Raw genomic sequence first — 19904 nt, forward strand, 5'->3', positions numbered from 1 at the left:
GGAGCTGCCCCGGGCAGCGAACAGTCAACATTTTTGCCGTAAGGCCAAACGAGTCTTTGCTTAAAGACAAAAATCAATAGGACACAGGTTCATTTGCAGAGAATCTAGAGAGAAGTGCAGGGGAACCTGACAGAGCTGCTGAACTGACAGCCACAGGCTCTCCTATCAGTTTGCTTTCTGCAGGGAGGTGGAGGGAGGAGGAAGAGCATGCTGGAGAGAGCTGGTGGCCAATATATAAACAAGGCTTCACACGGGGCGCCTGGGGGACTCGGTCGGTTGAGCGGCCGACTTCAGCTCAGGTCATGAGCTCACGGTCCGTGAGTTCGACCCCGCGTCGGGCTCTGTGCTGACAGCTCGGAGCCTGGAGCCCGCTTCGGATTCTGTGCCTTCCTCTCTCTCTCTCTCTCTGCCCCTCCCCTGCTCACGCTCTGTCTCTCCCCCTCTCTCTCAAAACTAAACAAACATAAAAAAAATTTTTTAATAAAAATAAACAAGGCGTCACTGACACGACTGGCACCAGGCACCAGGGTTTAAAGGAGAAATCGTGCAGCTCTGGCCTCAACGACCTAGCAAGTCAGTCCTTGGGTCAGGGACACAGTGACAAGTGGAGACAGTAAGGAGAACAGGCAGAAGGCACTTCCTGGCACGTGCTCCAGAGGAAAGCTCGCTGCACAGACGCACCAGCCCCGGTTCCTACAGGCCCAGCGCCCAGGCCCTGAGCAGACAGTAAATAATCGATCCCTAGCGTGAGTGCAGGGGTGGGCAAAAAGAAGAGACGGCAAGAAGGAAGACAGTAGAAACTCCCAAACGCCCACACCCGTCAGTCCGGGCACGCTGTCTGAAGGAGCGACAGCTTTCTCACTGTAAAAACCCCAACCCTACATCGTAACAGAAAGCCATATTATGACGAGAATTCTAGTTTACACGACGGGCTGTGTGGCTGTCTAGTGACGCGAACAAGCAGCCTGCATGGGACGACACGCCTCCCAGCACTAACGGGAAGACACGGCAAGTCCTGCGCAGAGGTCAAAAGGCAGGAGACGGTCACAGTGGCAAGAGTCACCCGAACCCCCCGCTTCAGGGAGACGGTGGACCCTCCACACACTGTATCCTACCCCTCCCTGCAAGAGGGGCGTCACCGGGAGCAGCAGGCGACAGTGGCACAACGCCACGTTGGATCCCTCTCCACGTGCCCACACCTTGACAGCTGGTTCCAGTGAACACGAGTCCTCAGCTGGCCCGAGAAGCAGAGCCTCGGGACTCTTCCGGAAGAAACCCTTACAGGCGGAGGAGAAAGCTTCACCTGAACCCACACGCACTACCCTGGGCCGCCAAGTTCCCGTGAACCAGGATCTGGCTCCTGAATGTAGCCAGCTGGACTCAGGGTTTGAAGCACAATGAGGAGCCCCGAAGAACAGCCCAGATGTGGGCCCACGACACAGTGGCGTTCTTCCATCCAACCCAGACAGAACCCCCTCCCCCCCAACAGGCTTGTTAGGAAATGCAGACCTTCAGAATTCTCGAGACCCGAGGCCCTTCAGTTAGTCAAATTCAGGCTGGAGGACATGTGGGGCGTGTGTGTGGGTGTGTTTTCACCAAACCCACTCACCTTGTCATCAAGTGTTTAGGGAACATTCTCCGCCCCGTGAGCAGATGTGACGGGGGCAGGAGAAAGCCAGATGGACCTGTGAGGGCCATGGGTCGTTCATCTGGTGACAGCCACTCAAGCTCTCTGGGCCATGGCTCGGCTGTGGCCCTCAGACCACATGTGTTCCATTTCCTCCCGGGGCGCCTGAGAAACTTCAAGGACGTGTGCTCTGGTGGAACTAATGAGGCCTGGGGAAGGCAAGGGGAAGGCAAGGGGAAGCAGGGAGGGGCCAGGCTTCGGTGCTGACCCACCTGCTCCCTCCTTGCCCTGGGGTCCTCCAAGCCGTCAGAAGCGTCCTTGGGGGGGGGGGGGGGGGCGGCACCTGCAGGGGAGCAGAACTCAGTCACTTCGGCTACTGCTCCACCTGGAGCCCGCACCTCACACCCAGCAGGAAGTACAATGACTAAAGCCACTCACGCAGCCGCCGATGCCGTGGCAATCCCTCTCTCTCGTCTGGATTTTCAACTTCCACACCACGGTCAGTTATTAAAACCAGTTACGAGAAGTTACCCGATGTAAAACGCTAATCACTCAGGCCTGACTCATACTCCCGAGCAACCCCCAGCTCAGTCTAGACACCTGGCTCAAGGCGTTTGGAGAAAGAAGAGGAAATCAAGTGTGATCTCTCTTTTTAAACAACTATTTAAACGTGAAAACAGCAGTACGTTTTTACTGTACAAAAAATTCAGATAATGCTGACACACTGAAGAAAAACTGAGGACAAATCCCCAGTACCCAAGTCTCCAGTGAAACACTGGTGTGTATCTTCTGGCCAAAACCGAGATCACACTGAATCTGCTGCTTAGGGGACTCAGGTTTCTGAACCAATGCTCCCCACCTCTCCACTGACGTTTACAAGCCTTAGGCGTGAGCACACTTTCTCTACGTCAACACTGAAACACGCCTCCTGGCCCAGATCTGCTGTGCCTAGGGGCACGCTACTTGATAACACTGCAAGGACCTGTAACCCTGACCTGGCTCCCCACTGCTCAGTTTCGAGGAGAAAAGCAAGAATTAGAGGACTTGTCTGTCTCAAGGTACCCAGAGCGAGCACCCCTGGCTTCCAGAGCAGAGCACGGGCAGGATCCACACGGATCACCCCAGGAGGACGACCCTGGAAAAGGCTCAGACATCAGCACTCCTTTACGGACTCCCCGCTGGGCAGCTCCTGGCTGGAGGGGCTGGGCGGAGCGGGGGAGGGGGCCACAAGTTTCCCCCAGCTCAGACCAGCCCCTCCCCCGGTGCTGCTGGCTCTCGACCCGAGAGCGACCCGAGAGCGGATCAAAAAGTGGGACCAGCGGCCTCCCACCACCTGGAAATACGTACCTACGACGTAAGGCAGAAAAGATGCTGTGGTGCTGGTTACCATGAGAGACAGATACGGGGAGCAAGGTCATCTAGAATACAAACAGGGAGGAACCACAAAAGGAAACAATTATTTCGCGGATACAAGTTGCAAGACAACGGAAAGCCACCAAGAGAGATGCAATTTAAGATCCCGAAGGAAATCCAAACGCTTCTTCCTGGCTGCGACTCCCCAGCTCCTCTAGAGAGGCATCGACAGCCCCTGTACACACGCGGGGGATGCCTGCTATGTACCGTGTGCCTGCAATGAGAGGGCAGCGAGGTCGCCCCGGAACAAGGCTGCACCGGGAACAACCAGAGCCTGGCGGCCAAAGTCAAGTTGAGGCCCCAACGGTGGTGACGATGGCTCTGCGGATTCAAGATGCAGCCACTGGATGGTCACTCAGATGAAAGCAAAGGACCGGAACCAGGTTATAAGGGCACCAAATGGGCACATGTGCGGATCCCCCAGACCTGGAGAGCTGCCTCCAGGCCCAGCCCCACCCCCACCTTCCTTTCCCGTTAGTGTGCATGCACCCCGGCAGGAAGGTGACCATATCTCACACCCGCTAGCACCGTGCGGGAACTTCCCATGCTGCGTGTCTGTCAACCCCAGCTCCCAAAGAAGGAGGCACTCCAGCGAAAGCAAATGTCGAGACCGAGTATCTAAATGGTCCCCTGTCCGTCCCAAATCCAACTCAGGGAAGAATGATCTCCAAGGCTTCCCTGAAGAGCCCAGGCTTGTCTCACACCCCCCCCTCAAGCCCTGAGTCCTGGAGCACGGGGAAGGGACCGGCAGTGCTGCTCCAGCCACGACCAGGGAGAGCCTGCCGCGAGGTGCCCGGAGCTACCCACGCACGGCCTTCCAGAGTTCCCGGGTGGAGGGATACGCAGGCACACCTCGGGAAGAAGGCTAACTTGTCTGGGGACATGTTCTCCCCTCACTCGCTCTGAAGCTGGTGAATCGTCAGTCACCCGAGGTGTCTCCAAACACGGCTGAGATCCGTAACACAACACCTATCTCCACACGCCAGTACGGAAAACCAGTGACAAAAACTGAACTCCAGAGATCAGGGGCAGAACGGTCAGAGCGGTGCCTCTGACCAGATTCAATACGGGGGGCTGGCACAGAGAGGGATGACTGGGGTGGGTGGAGGGTCAGAGGAGGATGAAAATATTCACCGTGGAAAGGGACAGGGTAGGTCTTACAAGGTTTCGTCACCAGAAACCTGTCGCTCCGTGAGGTGATGGATGCCGGGTGAACTCGCTGTGGGGTCATCTGACAACAGACATCGAATCGCCACCCTGCACACCGTGAATGTCTGCAGTGATACACGTCAACTGTATCTCAATGACACTGGAGGGAAACATCATAAAAACTTTAAAAGGAGGAAGGGAGAGGAAATGACGTTTTGCGTCCTCTCCCCTCACTCAGGTGGCCCCTGGCCCAACACTTTGCAGCAGCCTACATGTACTAACCGCAGAAATCGTGGCTCACATTCAGCAGCCAGAACCGTGGAGGGCGGGGAGCCCTGCCCCGGCAGGTGTGGGCCTGGGGGGGTGAGGGACACGTCAACAGGTGGCTTTCCATGGCAGTCTGTATGAGAGAAGGGAGAGCTGCCAGATCATAGTAACAGTCAAAAAGGGAACTCGAGACTCTTTCCCTGAGGTCTTTGCAAAACGATAAAACACCCACCCGTTCGCTTCCTCAAGCAGCAGGGTGGGCATACCACCTCCGGGAAGAGTGTGCCCTCAAGAGCCCTAGATGTGATAAAGCACCCACTTCACTGGAAGTCAGGCAGCGGAGTTGCTGGCCGGCAGCACGAGAGGAATGACAAGAGCGGAGGCAAGGTCAAAGTACTTCCAATTCCAATTTCCTTCAGAAACGCAATTTATTCCCAACTATTAAACAAACCAAACAGGTATTTAATGGCATTTGTAACTTATCTTCATTCTTGATTTTTTCATGGTTATCTATTTTGAGAGACAACGTGTGTGCAAAAGCAGGAGGAGAGCGGGGGGGGCGGGAATCCCCAGCAGGCTCCACGCTATCAGCACAGAGCCTGGTGTGGGGCTCAATCCCACGAACTGGGAGCTCATGACCCGAGCCAAGACCAAGAGCTGGACGCTTAACCGACTGAGCCCCTCAGGCGCCCCTCTCTCCATTATTTTCTACCCAGTCCACCGAGTTATTTGAGAAAACACTAACTGTTTTGTAGGCCACCTTACAAACAACACTTTCCTGATGTTGTTCTGCTGTAACTTTTCTGAAAACAAATTTCAAGAGAAGGTTCCAAAACGTCCCATTTTCCACGGCTAAGGAAAGGTCCCCAGTGGTTTACAACAGGAACGTGTGAATGGACAACTTGCTCGCACACAAGGACGGAGACCTTTCTGGTCCGCCCCACGGGCCACAACCAAACAGAGGCCATTCCACTCAGGAGGCTCTTGGCCTCTGGCCATAAAGCGACCACCTACCCGACCAACTTCCCCCCAACTGAGAAAACTGCAAGTCAGCAGCCGCCATCTCTGCTCCTCCCTCTCTGGACAGAGGGGAGGCATGAGAAGAGCCCAGAGAAGCCGAGTGTCCCAGGGCTGGCCCACGAGCTGCTCTTTGCGGCCTCCTCAGCCCCACTGAGTGAGAATGGAGAAGCCAGAGGCACCATTCAACAGTAAGTATGATCAAAGGACTGCATTCTCCTTCTTCGCTCACTTTCGAAGACTTCAGAAATATAAATTCATTTTAGAACAGCCCATCAGCCACGGCCTTTGGAAGAAAACAATCCTATTCGGCACTATTCTTCATTTTTGGTAACAGAAAGCCCCGTGCTGGCAGGGAGGTGGCCATGTGAAGAACCCACAGAAGATAAGGCGCCCCCGGGGAACCGAGAAGCTGGTGCCGCAGCTGGAGGCTAAGGTTAGGCTGCCCTCCAGGAGACCCTCTCTCCATCCAATCGCCCAGGGGCTTGTATAGGAAGGACTATGCCCCAGACACAAACTGGGGACAGCCAACTGTCTCCAGCACTTTCATTCATTCTCATTATTGCCCAGGCCACGAACTACCCCAGGGTCTCCAAACCTCTACAACAGACCTCAGAGGGTCAAACCTGAGTATTTTAGCGAATCTCATTAAAGCAGAGAAGGAAGTCTAAGCCCTCCCAACTGGCTTTAAAAAGTTAAGGAACATGGGGGAGGCTCCTGGGGGTTCAGTCGGTTAAGTGTCTGACACGGTTTGAGCTCAGGTCATGATCTCACGGTTCGTAGGTTCGAGCCCCACGTTGGGTTCTGCTCTGACAGCACGGAGACCACTTGGGATTCTCTCTCTCTCTTCCTCTCTCCCTCCCCTGCTCATGGTCTTTCTCTCCTTCTCTCAAAATAAATAAACTTAAAAAAAAAAAAAAAAAAAAGTTATGGAACACAATGTCAACCAAGTCATGGAAAATCACTGGCTTGGTCATATTTGCCTGTGAAAGAAATAAAGGGGAGCCAGGGTTTCCTTACTCCTCAGATTTTCATTTTTCTAAGTAAAGCCCTTACTGATTAAAACACACTGGACTTCAGATGAACAATTTATCTACTTTTAATGTGGGCCAAAAAATAATCCCCGCTGCAAGGTTTTCTATTAACGTAGTGACCAAATGTTAACAACGGATTCCTGCAGAGAACCCCACTTTCAAAAGCCAGGTGGCTAAGAGCCACGAGGCATATACCGCTGCTTACACAGGCGATCCTGGAGAACCTGCCCGAGCTTGTCCCTGGCACCCTCGCCCTCCACACGAGGCTCCCATCCCTCAGACCTGAGACGTGGGAGCAGCACGGCCCCCAGCACCAGGACGGCCCGCGAGGCCTCGCCGCCCACAAGGCACCCTGTCCTCAGCCGCGGGCTGCCCCCGGAGGACACGGCACAGCTCTGGGGCGGGGGGGGCCCGGCCTTCCCTTCCCTGGGAGGGTCGCTACAAGCAAGGGGCACTCAGAGCTGCCGCGCTCACCGCTCATGCCTGCCTGCCGGGGAACCTGCGGGACCCAAGTAACGACAGGAGGGCAAGTCCTGATCTAGCGACGTCACCTCTCGCCTCGTGGCAGGGGGAAAGAGCAGATAGTTTCACGAGTCACCAACGTTTTCACTTAAGAAAATATGGCCCGTCCAGCACGGATTACAGCAAGCCAGAACAGAAACCACAGAGTCATTTTCAGATGACACAATGACTTCTTTTAAACAGCGAGTTCCTAAAATGGAAGCCCGAGGTGAGGACCCCGTTCCATCACTGGCCAGGCTGCAGGCAAGGGGACGTCTGCTCACAGTCGTGTGCCCCAGACACCGGAATCACCCCTAGGACGCCCCAGGTCAACAGGCAGGAAGGGCTGCGTGACGCGTCCACACAGCACCCTCCTTGCAGAGCCTCCCGGCACCCGCACGGTCCACGCCCGGGGCCCTCCACGTCGTCCTGGAGGGCAAAGAAGCCGCAGAAGGCCGCGTGAAGCGCCAACAGACAGCCTTCCAGACGGGTGGAGGCGTGCGAAGCGCACACAGGGCGTGTGGGAAGCGCGGCCCCACAGGCTGACCCAGAAGGGCGGGGAGAGACGGGCCAGGCCGACCGGCCGGCGCAGTCGGGCAGCGAGGCCCAAGCGAGGAAAGGCGCACACCATTTCTGGGACGCGACACCAAGTTAAGAAAACCCCAGCAAGTCTGCTGAGTAATGCAGGTGGAATGTAAACACGGGGACAAGGGGCAGGAGGCCGCTGCTGGCTACCACGAGCCGCCTCCTGCGGGGAGGGGGGGGTGGGGGCTTTCGGGGTTCACCCAGTGCAGCTGTGAGTTTGAGGCACTTCTATTAAGACTGTACTCAGCTTGTGGACCACTGCTGTGAACAGCCAGTTGGGGGAACAAAGACTGCACTCACCTACTGGGTCCTTTAAAAAAAAATTATTTTGAACTAATTTAAACTTATTAAAAAAGTGCAGAGTTCCTGTATACCTTTCAGTGGGCTTCCCCTGATGTTACCATCACACGTAATCACAGTAAAATTATCCCCAACTCCAAAGACCCACAGAGGCCACGCTACTAAAAAAGCACAGACCTGACTCCAACGTGACCATCCCACTCTGGTCCAGGCTCCACGCTGTTCTCAGGGTCGGGCTCCCCGGTTCCCCCGGCTGAGTTACTTTTTAATGCTATAAAATGAAACAATACTTTGTAAAATCACATGAAACAGAGCGAAAGCAGTCTCAGCTTTGCCTGCAGGTCTGCCAAATGAGCAGAGTTTACAAGAAATCCTCAAGAGGATTAAAAAGCCAGAACGCTACGTGTGCGCGTCAGCGGGAAACGTTCAGATCCGAGAAGACACAGTTTGAAGGAAACCGTCCAGAGGCCTGTAGAAGCCCCCTGGGGTCTTGGGCGAGCAGGAATCAGCTCACCACCAGCAGGCGAGGAACCACTTACAGGCGAGAAGCAGGGCCTGCTGGGCTCCGACGGTCAGAGAGCAGCACAGGCCCGGGGGTGGGGGTGGGGGTGGGGGGGTGGGGGTGGCCGTCTAGCCCAAACCTGAGCAAGGCCCCGGCCTGCCTCACAGATCCTAAAGGCAAGCCCTGTAAGGAGCAAACTGTTTCCAAGAACTAACTGGATCCTAGAACAAAGCTCAGGAAGATTTTCAGGAATACGAGACTGCGAAACAAGCACCCAAGGAGGCAAAACTGGACGCCCGGCCTCCAGATACTCCTAGACACGGAAGCTGGAACAACGGCACAAAACATACACGAGTACGTGCCGACATAAAGAAACAAAGATGTGCCAGAAGACACACGCCTTCCCCGCAAGATGCCCCCCTCTGCCTGCACAGGCGCAGGGCTCCAGGCTTGCTCTGGAGGAAGGGGACAGAAGGGGGCCAGGACTGCACGGGGCAGGAACCTGGCAGTCGCCCCCGTGGCCAGGCGGCTGAGGCTAGCACCCACAGGCCACGGTGACAGCATGCACTCTCAGACCGGATACGAGGAGAGGGCACGCCCCTCTCTGGTCCTCTCTCTGCAAAACCAAAACCCCCATCTACGAAGAAAGCCTCAGACAAACCCAAAGACAGGACGTCCTACAGAACACTGGCTGGAGCTCCTCCAGACCGTCAAGGTCACAATGACCAAAAGAGACCGAGAAACGGTCCCGGCCCAGAGGAAAGCAAGCTTAGCGAGGACACAGGACGATTCAGTGTGCTGGGTGAGGCTGGGGCCAGAGAAGGGACGTCAGGGAGGAACGGAGGAAATGGGAATCAAGACTGCAGGTGGGGTGAGCAGCAAGGCACTGATGCTGGCTGCTGTTTTAAGGAACGTGCCGTGACTGCAGTGACGTGACTCGCTAGCTACCAGGGGAAGCTGGGAGAGAGGTTTACAGGAATCCTCTATTACGTTTACAACTTTTCCAGAAGTCTGAAAGTCTTCCAAAATAAAAGGTGTGTCCAAAAAATACCCCCAGGCATTTTAAGAAATACAACACATACCCCCAGGCATAATAAAGAAAACACAACACAAAGTAAGAAAAACCAATCAAGCGAAACCAGCCCCGAGCTGACAGAGAGGGCCAAAGTAGCAGACGCAGACATTAATCCGTTACTGCACATCTGGGCTCCCAGACTTCAAAAGGCAGCTAGAGGGGCGCCTGGTGGCTCAGGCGGTTACGTGTCTGACTCTTGATTTCGGCTCAGAGCGCGATCTCATGGTTCGTGGGATCGACCCCCCCCGTGGGGGTGGGGGGCTCTCCACACTGTCAGGGAGGAGCCTGCTTAGGGTTCTCTCCCCTGTCATCCCCCTCCTCCGCTGGCAATCCCTCAAAATAAAGTTTAAAAACAAACAAACAAACTTAACTAGAGTCACGCGAGGTGGCAGGAGCCTCCAGAGGTGAAGACTGCCTGTGGGAGAGGAGAGACACCGGGGGAGACCACGGGTGGCAGAGGACACTGCGCACAGAGCAGGGGTGACGCGGAGAGAGAGCAGAGCAGGGCCAGCAAGCGGGCCCCTCAAGCACCTCAGCAGCCGGGCGCCCGCAGCGCCACGGAGGCGAGGGACCTGCAGAAAGAAAGCACAGAGAGTTCAGGTTCTGGTGGAAACCGTCAAACTCAGAGGTCCCAGGCCCTCAGTGCACCCCAAGCAAAGACACGACAATGATGCCATGTCCCGGCGCGCCACGGGACACCAAAGAGGTGCCCAATCTGAAAGCGGGGAGAAGAGCCGGGACGGCGGCGGGCCCTTGTGGGGTTGAGGCGAGCACGAGGTCGGGCAGCATCTGTGAGAACCCAGAGGAAGGTATCCATCACCCGTGGGTTCCTCTCCCACTGAAAACTGTTCAGAAACACAGGTGGCGGTGACAGTGACACAAGTCTGGGAGTTCACAAATACCATTCACGGTGCGCTCCCAACGAGTGAGCTGTGAGGTCGGCGTGCTCTGTCGATAAGGGGGTTACGCACACACACGCGCGTGCACACACAGACACACACAAGATGTGGAAATAAAGACTTTTCCAGGGGCGCCTGGGTGGCTCAGTCAGTAAAGAGTCTGACTTTAGCTCAGGTCATGGTCTTGGGGTTCGTGGGTTCAAGCCCCGCGTCGGGCTCTGTGCCGACAGCTCGGAGCCTGGAGCCTGCTTTGGATTCTGTGTCTCCCTCTCTCTCTGCCCCTCCCCTGCTCACACGCTGTCTGTCTGTCTCTCTCTCAAAAATAAACAAACATTAAATTAAAGGGGCGCCTGGGTGGTTCAGTCGGTTAAGCGGCCGACTTCGGCTCTGGTCATGATCTCACAGTCCGTGAGTTCGAGCCCTGCATTGGGCTCTGTGCTGACAGCTCAGAGCCTGGAGCCTGTTTCAGATTCTGTGTCTCCCTCTCTCTGACCCTCATGCTCTGTCTGTTCATGCTCTGTCTCTCTCTGTCTCAAAAGTAAATAAACGTTAAAAAAATTTTTTTTAATGAATAAAAAAAAAAAAAAAAGAGTTTTCCAGATATACAGAAGCTTCAAGAACCTACAAGAAGCAGAACAGCGCTACAAGAAATGTTGGTGGGGTCCTTCAGCTGGAAGGAGGACACTGGGTGGAAACAGGAGTCTTCATGAAAAGTGGGGCACCAGAAATGGCAACGACACAGCCAACACCTCAGACTTCCTTTCGTAGGTGGTCTCTTGTTTAAACAAAACAACAGCAATCTAGTATGGAGTTTGTTACTATAGCAAAGCAAAGTGTAAGAAAACAGTTGCAAAAAGACTGGGTGAGGAGACATGGAAAGGTACCATTGTCAGGTTCTTATGCTACGTAAGTGGTACTGGACAGCAGGCTGAAGCCCAGTCATGTCAATAATCACAGTAAGTGTCAGTGGTCTAAACCCCCATTAAACGGGAAAGGCTGCCAGTTGGATGTCTTTAAAAGGCAAAGCCAACTCCGACAAGGTGGCCTACAAGAAACCCTCTTTAAACATAGAGACAGACTGGGGGGCCCCGGGGACTCAGTCAGTTAAGCGTCGGACCCTTGATCTCAGCTCAGGTCATGATCTCAGTTTGTGGGTTCGAGCCCCGTGTCTGGCTCTGCACTCAGAGTGTGGAGCCGGCTTGGGATTCTCTCTCTCCCTCTCTCTTTCTGCTCCTCCTCTGCTCATTCTCCGTCTCTCAAAGTAAATAAACTTTTTTTTTAATGTTTATTATTTGTTTTTGAGAGAGAAAGAGAGCATGAACAGGGGAGGGGCAGAGAGAGGGAGACACAGAATCCAAAGCAGGCTCCAGGCTCCGAGGTGTCAGCACAGAGCCCGACGCGGGGCTCGAACTCACAAACCACGAGATCACGACCCAAGCTGCAGTCGGACGCTTAACCGACTGAGCCACCCAGGTGTCCAGTAAATAAACTTTTAAAAATAAATAAGGACAAATTGTTTAATCTGAAAAAAATGGAAAAGGATGCATGCTAATCCTAGTCAAAAGAGAGAACAGGCAGTTCAGTATCAAACAGAGTAGACAGCAGAGCCAAGAGTATCACCAGAGGTAAGGTCACCTCGTAGTGAGAAAGCGGCAGAGTCATCAAGGCTGTCTGACAGCCTCAAATGCACGAGCCGCTAACAACTGAGCTTCAAGATAACTGAAGGAGAAACTGATGGGGCTGCAGAGAGAAATACACAAAACTGCCAACCTCGCCACAGAGCTCAACACCCTTTTCTAAGTGACTGATGGGACGAGTACACAGAGCATCTGTAAGGAGGGGGGACTGCCCCCCCCGAAGGACAGTAATGAGACTCGTGACCTGGACAGTGGGTTTAGGGTAGATTTCCCCCCTTTTCATGTTTTATTGTATTTTCTACAATAGGTGGAAAAGGGAAATAAGAAAAACCATGTTTGTTTCTTTTCTGAGAACTTCACAATGGACCTCTTGGCCCATTTTCTAAACAAAAGGACAGCATGGGGCACAGGCTGAGGTGCCCAGGTCCCAACTGAGGAACGTTTGCTGAGGATCGGCCTGCAGGCTGCCGTGACTGCACCGCAGAACCTGGCTGCACAGGCTGGTCTCTACTCTGGCAGGGGACAGCCATCGGAAGTGACCCAACACCATCACCAAGCTTGTCGTCATAGACAGCCCCGTGCCCAGGGCCTACCTGTGCTGCTGAATGCCGAACTCCTGGACCAGAACACTCCCTCAAGGGTGCTTTTTTCTGAACACGAAGTTGGCGGGGGGGTGGGGGGGGACACGACCCACTGGAAACAGATTTTAGCCAATTCTGTTACCTAAGCAAGAAAACACTTTTGAGAGTGAACCTGTGTCTGACCTCCCCTGACTATTCGAAAACCTGTGTCTGACCTCCCCTGACTATTTGAAAACCTGTGTCTGACCTCCTAGCATCTGAAATAAATGAATGGCCCTCTGTCATGTCATTTAGCAAAGGCATTTGGATACCAATTTACTCCTTCCTCATGGACCTCAGATGTGACAGAGCTTGAGTTTGATAAAACCAAGTGAACAAGATGCTTCAGCATCAACTCTGAGGAACGACTAGACAATTATCTCAAAGCAACTATGGGCATGAGCCCATACCCATTCCAAAAGCACTTCCTCCGCGACCCTGTACCTGCTCCAGCCCCCCCCCCACTCCAGCAAGAATCAGGGGGCGGGGTCAGGGGGAGAGCGGGCAAGGGTGTAGCTTAATCCACACAGGAAAAGCTGAGAAAAACTAAAAACTGTTCATGGTGACACATAAATGTGTCAAGTGAATGAGCAAAGGGGTGTCCAAGGGTGTGACGGAGCCCTGTCCAGAGCTGCGTGGCTCGGGTCTGAATTCACTCAGCTCTGCTACAGCCAAGGAGAAGCCTGGGGACACCTTCCGTTCGGGTTCACTTGTTCTGTCCTTGTGTAGCCCATCCCTCTCGCCCCCACCCCTGGAAGGAAGTCAACTTTACAGGAGGTGGGGTGGCACGGGCCACAAAGAAGAAAGGCCTGTTTCGAGTTGAAACAAACAAAAACAACTACGAAATAGGGTTTCAAACTAAAGCCTCACCACAAATATTTGGAAATTAAACGTGACTCTTGGATTCTTCGGAGTGGGCTTCAGTCTGAAAGACACCTTTGCTCTTGCTTCTTGAGACTATTTGAAAACCCTAAAATTGCATAGGGAAAAATAACACGAAGACTGTATGAGCTACACTTATTACGAGGCTTACACATGTAATAATGTGCAGATTAGAACACAGGCATCTCATTTCCCAAAACAGGAAATGACCTAGAATCCTGACACGTTATCTGTTCAAAGAATCTATGATGGCAGGAGAAATTACTTCTATACCTTTCTTTTAATTTCTTAAAGAAAAACATCAAATCTGCTTGCTGAGATTATTACGTTATGCTAGGGTGAGTCTGCTGGTTTGTTCTGTCATAAACCAATCCCGCTTCATTTTCCTGCCCCTGCTCCCTGTGTGCACACGCGTCCACACACGCACCTGCACACATCCGGTCCCGAATGGTCTCACAAACCCTGGACACCCCTTGCCAGGGCCCCTTTTCCCACAGGCATCTCAACTCCATAGTGCCCAAACCACAGCTTCTCCAACCATCTCCTCCTTTCTGTGTCTCCTGTCTCCAAGGGACGCCAATGTCCTTCTGTGACCATACCTCAGGATCTGCTTGCCCTCCTTCCAAGCCCACATTCTGGGAGGCCCTCCCTCAGGCCCTCGGTCCCCGAGCAGCCATGGAGTCAGAGACTCGTGCCTGCCTCCCGGGCTCCCTGACCCACAGCCCTCTTGTAACATATGCTCCTGTCCAGCCCCCTTCAGGACGCCTCCTGGTCCGGCACTCGGCGAGCACTCTGGGTGACACATTCCACACCTGGAGACCTGGCCAGCTTTTACACGGCATCTCGCGCTACCAGAGGCTACATATTTACTCAACAGGAGGAAATACGTCAACGAGAAGTTCCATTTTTATGTGTACAAAAAAACTGATGCCTAAGAGGAATCACAAAGAAAGTTCTCTAAACAGAGACGCATTTAATTCTGAGGGCTACAAATAAGAAAAGCGCAAACTCCGTTTGTCAAAAAGGGAAGTGGGTCCTGACCCACAGCTCTGATTGTGCATCTCCGACGAGGCTGGCAACTCCCAGGGACGCTGCTCCGCGGCCCCTTTCACCACGTCCCGACGCACAGCACGCTCCCGCCAGGCGCTCGGCAGCCTTGCGCACAATCCAGCACGGAGAGGAGGGGCTCAAGGGTCCTTGCAGGACAGCAGGCCCCCTGGTCCACCCCACGACGCGGCCACATTCTAAGACTACAACCCCACCCGGGCTTCCGGGTCAAGGAAAACAGAGGGCCCCAACCCCGCCAAACCCGCCACACCGCTCTCAACCACCAACGAACTCTTGCCAACACAAAAATGCCTCTGACAGAAAAAGTCTTTTCCTATATGGAAAAACCCGAAAAAGATCGTTTCCTATATGGAAATCATATTTTGAAGATATGTACAGGATTTGACATCACAGTTCAGAATAATTGGCCTAAAAAGTCAAAAATAGGAAGTTATTGAGGTACTGACTAAAAGGTCCAGGGTCCTTCTTCCCAATTAAGGCAGATCAGCTCCAGCATCGATGGAAAGTCTGATTCACGGCCTCATCGCAGCCAGTTCAGAGACAGGAGTTTTTAGAGAGACCGATATAAGTGGAGTACACAGAACTTCCTAACTTTAACAATTTCTCTTACTGGCAATACGTAATGATGTATTTTAAGTTATTGCAATCCACGTCATCTTTAAATATCCGCAAGATTTGGAAAAACATAGACAAATTTTTTAATCCAGTGGCCAGGTTGACCTAAAAGACAAGACTAAAGTGAGCGGAGGGAAAGCACATGACTTAAGGAACTCAAGAGAATCCGTCTAGGACAGCAGGTGCGGGTCGGCTCCGGCTCCGAGGAGGGAAGAGCCACGCAAGGGGCCTGCGGGAGCCCCGGGGAAGGGCAGTGCACAGGCGCAGCCCGCGCCGGCCAAAGGCACAGTCAGAGAGGCAGGGAAAAGAGCTCTGTGAGAGCCACACACAAGTCACGGATGTGTGCCGGGCCCATGGGCGCGTGCCCAAAGACAGATGATCTGCACGGCCTCATTTCAAGGGGGCAGAGTTTTACGTTTCCACGAGGGCTCCAGGAGGGGCTCACCACCCAGGGTCCAAAGAGTCAGGAGCCCTCTGAAAATGTAGGCTAACGCATGTACTGTGGGGAGAAAATACACGACCAGACCCTCCTAAGCCTGTAAGTGTTCAGTGATAGACAAACACAGGCAGACGTGGCTTGTTGAGCTGTATTTTCCCACAGAGACCAAACAAACAGCTTCAGACAGCTGTTTCCAAGGTGTGGTTTGAGGACCCTACAGATCCCCTGCAGCCCTTTCAAAATGTCTCCCAGGAGAACGCTGCGTTTTTAGCTGGGGTAATATTTGCACTGATGATGCAAAGTTGACGGTCTAAATTTTGCTGAAGAACCTCCAGGATAAAGCAATACTTATTAATTTCAGTAGATCCCAAGTCTCTATGCTTCTGGTTTTTATATCCTATGCGACAGAGAAGTATGCAGGAAGCACTTCTGTATACCAAGCAGGTGTCTCCAGCACAAACACTTTTCCAGGGCACATGGGTTTTATGTGTAAGAGTGACTGACATGCAAACTCCAGCTATCCTGCTGTGGCATCTGGCAACTCATGTCTGGAAAATAACAAAACAAGCCTGCCATTACAAGGAAAGCACCTAATTTACTGCCAGTGCAAAACTTATGCACGGTCAAATGTTCGAATTTTGGCGCCCCCCTCCCCGCGCCCCCCCCCACCCATGCGCAGACAGCTTCTGACAGCTTTCAGGCTCATCTGAGGAGGGGGCGGCTGCAGAAACGAGAGGGACTCTCGGACATGATGAGAGGCAGGACATCAGCATCTGGAAGATCGAAGTTAACTCAGCACAAACCCAAACTCACACCACCAACGCACACGGCTGCAGAACCGAACGCGAGGGAAGACGCAGTCACAAGGCTGGACAGACCAGGGGGCTCCAAGGAGCAGCGGCCCCCCGGCCCCCCACCCCTGGCCAAGGGGAGCTCCACGGGACTGGTGACCTTCAGCACGCAGACAGCCGTCTGTGGAGTGTGGGTGTCGTTTCAAAGAACATCTCCAAAATTAAGCCAAAAATGATTCCAGTACTCTTCCCTCTTCCAACTACACATTTTCTTTGCTTACTTTAACCAACTTTTTATTTCGGAAAATGTAGTTGTTTTAGCAAAACCGTGTTATACAGTGGGTTTGTTATCCGTGCTTTTAAGTACAATTAGTAAGCAAATGTTTTATTAACAGACATACTTATTATACATACAGACAAGAGTTTTTTGGACTTCTCTGTGTTTACAACATAAAGGGTTTCTGAGCCGCACAGCATGAGGACAGAGCCCAGGAACAAAAGGAGCGTGGCGATGCCACCACCCAGGCCCCGCCTGCATCACACAGCCTGCCAGGGCCCGGGAACACTGTCCCCTGGATGAGACGAGAGAAAAGGTGTACGCATACAAAATCTGAGTGTTTAAAAGAAACGCTGGCTTCCAGACTCCTTGGGGGGGCTCCAGATGGCCTTGTTCCACAGGCACCACGGAGGTGTGCCTGACCCCACCCGCTGGACCTTTCTGCACCCGTGCTCCTGCAGAGACAGGAAATGCAGCCACCTCTGACTGAGGTGTGTGGAGACCAGAGAGCGTGCCCTGCGGGCTACAGGTCAGGCACACAAGGAGCCAGCCTAGGGGCCTCTGGCTGAGGCACGTCTCTGACTTCGTCCTTTTTGCTCAGCAAGAAAGAGACACCATTTTAAATTTCACAGCGTCCTTTTGTGAGCCCGACCCCAGTAACATCCTCTGAGTGTCAAGATGAAAATGATCCAGAATCCTGTAACGCAGGTGTCTCCGAATTCACAGACGAGGAAACGAAGGTCGACGTGGGAGCGGCGAGGAGGAGTGAGCTGACTGAGTCCAAGTCGCCCAGGCTGGTTACCAGCACCAGGCCAGCCCTCCTTGCAGTGATGTGCACTCTGCCAGCCAGGCAGGAAGGCAAGGAGGCCTGAGCGGCAATCCTGGTGCTGAGTCAGGATACAGAGCCTACTCCCAAAACCGACCAGAAAGGACCACAAGGCATTCTATGTGGTGACCAAGTGAATACAATTAAAATTGTTTACGGAGAATCTGGTGACATCTTGAAACAGGTAAAACCCCCAGTGAACCCCAAGTGTTCTACACCGGGGTGGAGAATCGCGAGTCTAGTCTGCGGGAGAGAAGCTAAGTGCCGTGGACGTGGGCACACTGCAGGACAGACTCAAGTGCGCTTCCTAAGGGGTCCCGGCAAGGGCCTTGCACGTCTGTGGACCAGGAGGTGGCCCGCAGGGGCTCCAGGGAGACCACAGCCTGGGGCTGCCCTCCCTGGGAGGGTCTCCTGAGGCGGACACCTCTTCAGACTGCTGGGCAGACACCTGAGCAGGACGTGTGGAGAAATGCAGGAGGGGCAGGAGAAACTCGGCCCCTGCTCACCCCAAATCCCACTCCTGCCCCAGTCCCTGTCCCCCCCCCAAGCCCCTCCCCCCCCCCCCCCAAAGCAACAACCTCAAGTTACGTTTGGTCTGTTTTAAATTCACGACAACCTGGAGCACGTAGGTCTGGCCAACTGTGAAGGGCCCGAGCGCGGGCTCTCTGGACGCGGGGACACTCCGGGTGGGGGGTGCGAGGCAGGCTGGAGGCGCAAACCAGAGACCCCGTGGCGTCACCCGTCGGCTGTGGAGAGTGCACCGACTGGGTCACCCGGACGAGCTGGACGGTGGGAAACCGCAGCGATGCTTTTCCAGTAACGCGCACAGCAATCCTTGGAGCTCCACGGTGTGAGAGGTAAAACGCTTGCCGCGAAGCCCTCGCTGCCAGGAAGACTCCCCCTGCCCCGTGCCCGACAGGCTCACTCTCTCTGCTCTCGACAGACTGTCGAATACCCAACACGTGCCAACCCGCACCAGGCACAGGGACGCTTCCAAACAATCACCGCGTGGCCCTGTCACTTGCCAGTCTCAGGGTGGCCCTACGAGAACTCAGAACCGGTCTGTCCCAACCAACTGGCCTCACTTCCTGGACGGTCTGTGCTGCCCGGGGGGAGACGCCTCGATAGAAGCCAAAATCCCCCAGGTTTACAGGTAAACTGAACAACATTTCAGTTCCAGTTCAACATCTGTGGAACTTAACGAGCGTTCAGCCAGGATTAGGCAGCTGATAGTGGCTTAAAAAGTACTTCTCCATCAAAATGACGTGGTTTGTTCAACTTATTCTCTGTCCTCATCGTTGACATGGATTAATCTTTTTTTTTCTTGATGATTTGAGATTGTAAAAGTTCTCCAGCTCTGGCTTAACAAAATTTTGCAGATCCAAAAGAAAAAAGGAAAACAAGTGCTTCCCCAAACAACAGTGTCAAGCACCCACACACAGACGCCCACAGCCTGCAGGGAGGGTGGAGAGTGCGCGCTGCAGGGCACACGAAGGGGCAGGGAGGGGCAGGGCTATGCGGGGACGCAGCACCAGGGGCCAGACCCACGACAGGACCAGAAGCGAGGAGCAGCCGGCCTGGCCTCACTGGGGGGCAGCACGGCTCGCTGGGAACAGTCACCTGAGGAAAAGAGTCCTCTAGGAAGTCAGTCGTCGGCACAGACCTATGGGCCGGCGGTGCCCCAGCCTTGGGAACACAGACGCCCCAGGCACCTGTGAGCCTGCACAGCACAGGCCCCAGGAAGGGAGCCAAAGGGAGAACACCTGGTCCTGTGTGAGGCTCCTCGGATGTCACGGGACACGGGGCACACCGTCGCACGCAGTCCCTCTAAGGCCCTTCGGGAACGAAGCATCAGGTTAAAGGGTCGGAGGCAAACAGCAGGCCACGCTCTGTCCTGAGGCCGATGCAGCCCTGCCCCCGAGAGGACCCCCGAGCGGGAGGCGCTCCGAGCATCCCCAAGTCCACACCCCCCCAGCACGGGGTTTCAGGAGCGCCGAGGCCGAGGCCGGAGGCTGTGCTCCCCGGTCCCGACCCCACAGGGCTGTTCTGACAGCCCAGGTGGAGACAGTGCCACGTCAAGGCACTGCTGGGCCCTGGCTGGCACTCCCTTCTCTGCAGCAGGCAACGTGGGCTCCTTGGCAGGACCACCGGAAATGCGGCGTGTCGTTTTAAAAGAACCGAACGTCGGACTTGTGGAAAGCAGCATCTAATGGTTTCTCCTCTCCAGGAGGCACCTGGGCCACGGTCAAGGGCAGGAGCTTCCCGGCACACCGCCTGCCACAGCCTGGTGACACCTGGGCAAAGCGGGAGAGAAAACCTAACAAAATTTCTCTCCTTTAGCATTTCCTCACAGTCATGGTCTTTTTTAAGATTTTACTTT

General features: G+C 54.1%; 1 protein-coding gene across 4 annotated transcripts in view; it reads right to left on the bottom strand.

Moving 5' to 3' along the window:
- ANKRD11 (ankyrin repeat domain 11) overlaps window positions 1-19904 on the bottom strand; it is a 180809-nt gene that overhangs the window by 82569 nt on the left and 78336 nt on the right. Inside the window, exons 1-3 of one of the 4 annotated variants that reach the window (XM_042917864.1) lie at window positions 4472-4894; window positions 4175-4349; window positions 2975-3045 (exon numbers count right to left, since the gene is read on the bottom strand). The exons of 2 other annotated variants lie outside the window; for them this stretch is intronic. The gene's annotated coding sequence lies outside the window, so the exon portion shown is untranslated. Of the gene's footprint in view, window positions 1-2974; window positions 3046-4174; window positions 4350-4471; window positions 4895-8070; window positions 8165-9841; window positions 10043-19904 lie in introns of those variants that run through there. One more of the 4 variants, XM_042917865.1, reaches the window with a different exon arrangement.

Source organism: Panthera leo, chromosome E2, assembly GCF_018350215.1.
Source record: "Panthera leo isolate Ple1 chromosome E2, P.leo_Ple1_pat1.1, whole genome shotgun sequence".
NCBI classification, from domain to species: domain Eukaryota; kingdom Metazoa; phylum Chordata; class Mammalia; order Carnivora; family Felidae; genus Panthera; species Panthera leo.